At 33.2% G+C, this 7,519-nt stretch overlaps 1 pseudogene across 1 annotated transcript; it reads right to left on the reverse strand.

Moving 5' to 3' along the window:
• Nucleotides 1-262: 262 nt before the first annotated feature.
• LOC143556386 (NAC domain-containing protein 2-like) lies at nt 263-1,904 on the reverse strand (annotated as a pseudogene). The gene is made up of 3 exons (XR_013139370.1): nt 1,609-1,904; nt 1,070-1,347; nt 263-981 (listed from the first exon to the last, which is right to left on the reverse strand). The product of XR_013139370.1 is annotated as an NAC domain-containing protein 2-like (transcript).
• Nucleotides 1,905-7,519: the final 5,615 nt, after the last annotated feature.

A 7,519-nucleotide genomic window follows, 5' to 3' on the forward strand; every position in this document is an offset into this window, starting at 1 on the left:
TGGCCAAAATCACGCGAACTTCTAACTCCATAACCACATCAATGACGGAATTCGTGTTTGTGCAACGTCTTTTAGACGTGTTAATATAATTTCATGTATTATGTGTACCACCAAATGATTATATGTTCATAGACTGATCAAATGATCATTTAATGTTCTATCAAAAATAACTATTAACATGGTTTTCTATGTATCACAAAAAGATATTATTAATTCTTAATTCAACTCATAAATATTTAAAGAATGAGTAACAAAATGGCCCTAGAAAGCAACACATTTATATTTCATTTCTTTGTTCATCAAATTACAAATCTAAAAGAGTGTTATTTGTGATTTACAATGGTAACATAAAGCCAACATCAAGAATTCTTGCATCAATGGCAAATGTGCCCATCACTATTCTTTCCACACCCCTAAAATCTAAATCATCCATTTATCAACTTGCTTCTTGGCCCATAACAAAACTTTATGTACCCATTTTGCCCTTCCACTTGTGACCCATTTTGAACCATTTAATGTCGTGGCTAAATTGGCTCAAATCCTTCACATTCCACCTGTGAATGTACAAACCTAGCTTCAAATGGTTATTACATTTGAAAGGGCTTGGGTGTGTACATAAACATGTCTTGTAACGGAGATAGTTGAAAGTCATTGTAGTACCCCGACAGAGGGGTAAAATCGTCATTCGGAAACGGATCAACGTAACTTAACCCGACATCATTCGTTTTCGGATCACTTTGCACCTCTTTTTCGTGTTCGGGACTTGAATCCGTGTGTAAAGTTGGAACTGATTCCGACGTCTCGAAATGGAACACGTCATTCATTACATGATGTGGCACTAACGAGGGTACAACCACGGGCATGGGTAATTTTGGGTTTCGTTTCGATCTCCATTTATGATGATTGATTGTTATCCGTGACATAATGCTTCTCTAGTGTACCTTTTTTATTGTATATTCGACATAATACCCAATCATCTAACTGCAAAACAAAAATCAAATCAAATCAGATCAAATCAACTTACATTAATAATTTAATATTGTAAAATTGTCATTTTAAAAAATCATACCCTAAGATTATTTTTCCGTTTACTAGCGGACCGATCAACGTTAGCAAGTCGATACTCGTGCATAATCCAATTAGTTTTCACCCCTCTCGGAGCTTTACCGGCGTAAAACACCAACGCCTTCTTAATACCAACCGCCTTTGGCTTCCCGATCGGTTTATCAGCTCCGGTAGCCTTCCAATAACCCGTTCCAGCAGCTCGATTCGGTCGAGATCCGTTCGGATACTTTCGGTCTCTAGGCGAAAAGAAATACCACTCCTTTTCTCCATACAAAGCCATATCTGTTAAAAATCAAATAAAATAATTCTCTTTTTAGTTAAACCATTACACATCTTTTTTATAATGATAATAAAAAAAATGTAACAAAAAACCAACTAGAAAAAAATAATTGTCTTTCTTGTCATATTTATTACAAATCAATCATATCATCCAACTCACACTTTTATAATATTATAATAATAAAAAATATATAAAACAATTGTATCGTTAGTTAAACTATTAAAATACTGTAAAACTATAAAACTTAAAATTATTAAAGTTACCAGGAAGTTGCCACGGATCGAATTTATACAAATCAATCTCCTTAATAATCGGGACCGAAATAGGCTGAGAAGCGCATCGTCGACACAAGTAATGCGTAACCAATTCGTCATCCGTTGGATGAAACCGGAAACCCGGTGGAAGCTCTAACCCGTCACAAGTCATGACAAATAGCAAATATTTTGTTAACCCGAATAACCCGATTAATAATTATAATATTATTAACCTTTTAACTCAAGGGAGAATATGTTTTCGGCAGTGGCAAAGCAGAGGATACAAAGGTGTATATATAGTTTTATATATACTACTAATAATAATAATATGAATATGAATATTATTCGAGGATGTTCGTGACCGTAGGTCTCGTCTATATGAAGTTGTGAAATAATAAAAAGGTAGAGTGGGCGAATGAGGGGTGACACGTGGAGATGGGTCATGTTGGTGAAGGGGTGATGATGTCACTGCGTGCGTCATGTGGTTTGGACGGATACGAGGTGGGTGACACGTGGAGTGGATAGGTGTTGGCTACATTCTCCTATCAATCATTTATTGTGTTAGTGTTGGAAAGTAAAAGTATTGAAATTGGAAAAATGGAAAGGTGGTATAGATTTATATGTTTTGTGTAGTTATTTTAAATTGTTATATACATATATGTGAGAAAATTATGTAAACTATTTTAATACACGTAAACTCATATTCAGAAGCACTATGTTCAATGTTTTATGGTGTTCGTCGGAAGTTGTAAATGGTTGGAAAAAATGGTATTGTCGGATGAGCTTGAAGAGGAATGGTGGAGAGACGGTGGGTGTTGAGAGAGACAAGTTTTCACAAGACAGATTTGATATAAACTTTGTCTTTCACGGATTCAAAAACGACGGGTTTGGTTCAAATGCTATCTGAGCCGACGAATTTGGAACACGCGGCTGGTTGAAATTGGCTCAAAACGAAACGTGTTGGTGATGACGAATTTTGGTTCAAAACTTGTCTTTACCGACGATTTTGGATGGACATTTTTAGAATACTTGAATAATTTGGGTTATTTGAGGTTCCTGTCTCTAAAAATGGACTATTAAGGGAATTTTACCTTATTTAAAATTTTACATTTTATTTGCTTGTAGTAGGGCAACTTAACGAACCGAACGGTCAATGCATTCTTCGTGAACTGTTTGAATGAAGGTTTGTTTATGTTCATTCATTTAATAAACATAATAAACAAACAGACATGAAAAAGAAATTTGTGTTCATTTAATTAAATGATTGAACATGAACACATGCTTCGTTTGTTTGTTTATGTTCGTGATTCGTGAACACTTGTTTATGTCCGTTCCTCAATATTTATTTGTAATTGTTTGTATATGTTTATTTATGATCGTTTATCTTTGTTCAATTGTATATTCATTTATGTTTGTTTACGTTCAAGAACTATTCATTTGGAACTATTCATTTATCATAACATTATTCTGATACATTATTCAACATACCCTTGTTCGTCTTCATTTACAAACCTACTTATAGCTATATTGCATAAAAAAATTACAACATGTAGTTATTTAAGACAAAAAAAACTTGGTTAAGTGTATGATTCTGCTCGCATGTCATAACTTCTTAGAAAAGCCGATTTTAGTTCTCGTGAAATGAGATCACAAATCATGTATCGTGAACAAAACGTCTCCGTTTATCTGATAGGCGACCACCAACTTGCGTGTGTTCATTATTCATCGGGATTTAATTACTTTTGTCTTGTTAACGTAAATCTCATGCAAGCACGGAGAGCTAAATATCTTACTTACAAATCAAATGGGTTTGTTTTGAGCTAGTTTTTTTAGTTCGAGTTTAATAAGGAATCGTTTGGGTTCAAGATTAGAGGGTTATTTGAATCGAGTTAATCATAGCAACTAATAATACAATCAAGTTTTGGACTTGAAATCATATTCTACCAACTTAACTTTTATGTTTTACATATTCATTTCAAGTCTCACATGTTTTAATGTTTATATCGTGTTTGAGCTTATTTAAGGTTTTTAGCTTTGTGTCGGATCCAAAATTTCACAAACAAATTTAAAAAAAGTATATCCGTGTAAGATTCGTTAAAGACGATTGTGCATGCTAAAGAATATGCTCTTTCTTAAATCGGAAATGTGGAGGTGATTTTCCTTTTCATAAATTCATGAATTTTATTCTTACAAGTTAGAATTTCTTTTGAAGTTATTTAAATAGATATATTAATATTCGAGTTTATCATGAAATAATAATATGGAATATTAGTGCTACGAGAATTAGTTTTCATTTATTAATTTAATAAATAACTGAAATATCAGATTATAAATAAAACTTTATAATTGTTGTTTGTTAAATTGACTTTAGAAATTAATTTAATAAAATAAACATAAACACAAACGAATTTACAAAGTTGGTTTAACTAAATTTGTTTTTAGGATTGGGTTCAAATACATAGTCTTTTAAAACTAGGAACTTATAGGAAAGATATCAAACGGACTTCGACTGAACTCAAGCTGGCGGCATTGAAACATTTCGTCTAACTCTATGATATTAGATTTTAAGTTTCCACTTTTCAATTTATGGCTTCTAGATATTAGATTCTTTGTTTAAATCATTATGTTTTTCTTTTAGTTATTGCGTCTTTTTTCCTCGACATCATGTTATATTACTTAACACCGTGTTATATTTTGTTCAAAATTGTATAACATTTTGAAATTCACTATATCTTTATAACCTTTCTAGATTTAGGCTACCGCATAGGATAACTTACCCCAGTTGATCTCTAATGTTATCCTTGTAGATTTAACCGACTTGAGGAATAAAGTTCCAACTTTTGATGTTATAATGAGCCATGACCACCCTTAGCCATAGTGACATAATCTATAGTGGCGAAGCTTGGATTAAGACATCGGGGGGGGGGGGGGGGGGGGGGCGAACTTAAAATGTATACAAAATTTCACAAATAAAGGAGGCGGACTCAAATTTTCGGCTAAAAACGGCTAAATTTTACACTACGTATAAAAAAATCTGGCCTAAATTGGCTAAATTTTACACTACGTATAAAAATTTGCGGCCGAAAACAGCTAAATTTACACTACGTATAAAAAATTTTGGCCGAAAACAACTAAATTTTACGCTATGTATAAAAAATTTCGCCCGAAAACGACTAAATTTACACTACGTATAAAAAATTCTAGACAAAAACGGGTAAATTTACACTATTGCGTAAAAAAACAGGGGGGCCGGGGCCACCCCGGGCCCTAGGCATCCTTCGCCACTGATAATCTATTCTATATGATTCCAACTCGAAACACCAGCACTTGGATAAATAATGATTATAGACCAAGATTGACGGCCTTTAGAGACCCGTCCTTAAGACCACCTATTTCTTTTTATTCAATCATATTATCAGATGTCATCCATTGACGTTTAAATCCTTGTAAATACAAGATTAGATGGTGTTTGTGTCTCGCGAAGGGGTATGAATTCATACTTTACAAATGCAAGGTTAGAAAATTAATTTTCAAAATGAAAACATATAGACAAGTGAATGTAAAGCTACTTTTCTCTTCATATACTTGTGATCTTTCTCTTCTCGGTACTTGAAGATGCCTAGCTTCTTGCTAGCCATATTAATTAATTAATTAATACACTTTTGTCGTTAAAACATATGGATTTATTATGATTCAAATGTCATATTGCGTCCTTAACTAACAGACAATCATATTACTCGCTAAAGAGGAAAAGTGTGACGTAGAGTGAACAACAATACAACATGGACCATAAACAAAGTACACAACAACTAGTATAATTACTCTAGCTATATAATGTCGTGGTTGCATTACACTCGCATAATCAATTGAGATTAGCATTAGCATGTCTCAGTGAGGCAATGACTTAATTGCAAACCAAACTTTGTATTTTTGCGTGTTAGCTCACACACACACAAACAAAGTTTGACAAACTTTGTTAATTTGTCATAGTATTTGTTATTATATAAAATCCTGTTGGAAGCAGTCTCTCAATACTCATGAATTGAGGTAAGGTCTGCCACTCTGCCTACATTCCACCATTTCCAAACTCTACTGATAGTTTTTTTTATTTATGGGATTTACTGAGTACGAATGTTGTTGTAATGTTATTATATGAAAATTATTTGTTTTTTTTAACATTTATTTAATAATTAAGAAGTCAATAATTCGTTTTCAAAGTGTGACCGTATATTAATATTAATATTTGTAGTAACTTCACGAAACACATGTTAATATGTTATGAGCATGTCGTTGTTTGACTTTATTTCGTATTTACTAAACGGTTTTGTGATTTTTAATTATTTTATTGTAAGTTAAATGATAGTCTCTACTATCTTTACTTCTTTAGTCTAGACCATTCTAATAGTTTCTTGTTACTTTTTTATTAACGTTTTAATTCTTTTAACAAAACAGTTTAGACTTTAGACTATATGTTGTGAAGAGCGGAAATGTTAGTTAAAGCATCACGTCACTGCTTTAACAATTTAACTAACCAATTCAAGAATTATGTATATAAGGGAGGAGGTTAGTTAACCAAGTCTTTAATCATGAAGATGATTATTACGGACCAATAAAAAACTTTCAAGCGTAATGATGGTGACGTTGACATGAGTGGAACAGCGATGAAGAAGGGTGGCTCCTGGTTTTTGATGGGTGTAACCGTGATGGCGTCTATTTATTTGCTTACTCTGATGGGTTTAGCGTCCAACCATATACCATAACACTTGGTATGTTTTACCAGAATTATTTTACATTTTTACCCAAATGTAAGAGTGAAACTCTTGTCACATGAAATGACTTATAGTACTTTGTTATGATTAGACTAGAAGCCCTTTTAATTAATAACTAGTATTTATACCCCGCCGCAACGCGTAAGAATTTTGTAACTAAATTGTGAAGTGACAACATGGATAGATGATGTGCTCTCTATGGCTTCAATGAATTGGAAGGCGGCTTGAACGGCTTTTAATTTGTTTTTGAGACTATTTTCGTTTATCTTCAAAAGACATGTTAAGAGGCATGGCTGTGAAATTATTATCGACGGGCTCACCATTAGATAAATGCAGGCCTTTGAAAAATAGATTAACAAATCAAAGGTTTCGATGCTAAAACTCATAGACGAAGATGAATAAACCCCAAACAAATATGCAAAATAATCCATTTGCAGATGTGTGTATTTTTCATAGTTTTAGTAGTAATTTGTCATGACATTTTCCTTGAAACTATTTAACATGCACTTCTCTTTGTAGAATATCGAGCAACTACCATTTACCTTGCCATGATATCATCAATATTAAAAGCGGTAATTTGCAATTTAAAAATTCACATTAAGTCAACTCGAAGCTCAGGTTGGTATCATGGCTGCAACATACATGACTACGCCAAAAACCGAACATCATCATAGCCAAAAACCGATCTAAAGAGGCAGAATCACAATAGGTTCAACTCGTCACCATAGCTGCAACATCAGTTGCCATGCCTATGAGCGGAACATCATCACAACTATAACCGAACGCCATTAGATTTGTAATGAAGCGATGTTTTTTTCATATCGACAACCAAGCCATATCAGTTGCCAATTAAAGACAGCACAGGCTCAGATATACATACATCATTGCCCAGTCAAAGTCAATTTCTTCAAATAATTCAAGAAGCGAAGCTACAATTGAATGACGATAAAATACATTCAAAGTCACAACATATTAGCACAAATTGTAGTTCAATTTGTAATAAGAGACAAGAGACCATCACAAAAAGTGCAGCTCACCATGTTAACTCAACAATCCCAATTCTGAGTTTGCAATGTTCCTAAACAACCCCAAAATCATAACATTTTTTTAGGCGAAATCAAGCAATACCATATAAGAAGTAATGCAATAGT

This window comes from Bidens hawaiensis, unplaced genomic scaffold (genome assembly GCF_021521415.1).
Source record: "Bidens hawaiensis isolate Kalapana, Puna unplaced genomic scaffold, B.hawaiensis_p1.1 tig00018568_1, whole genome shotgun sequence".
Lineage (NCBI taxonomy): Eukaryota > Viridiplantae > Streptophyta > Magnoliopsida > Asterales > Asteraceae > Bidens > Bidens hawaiensis.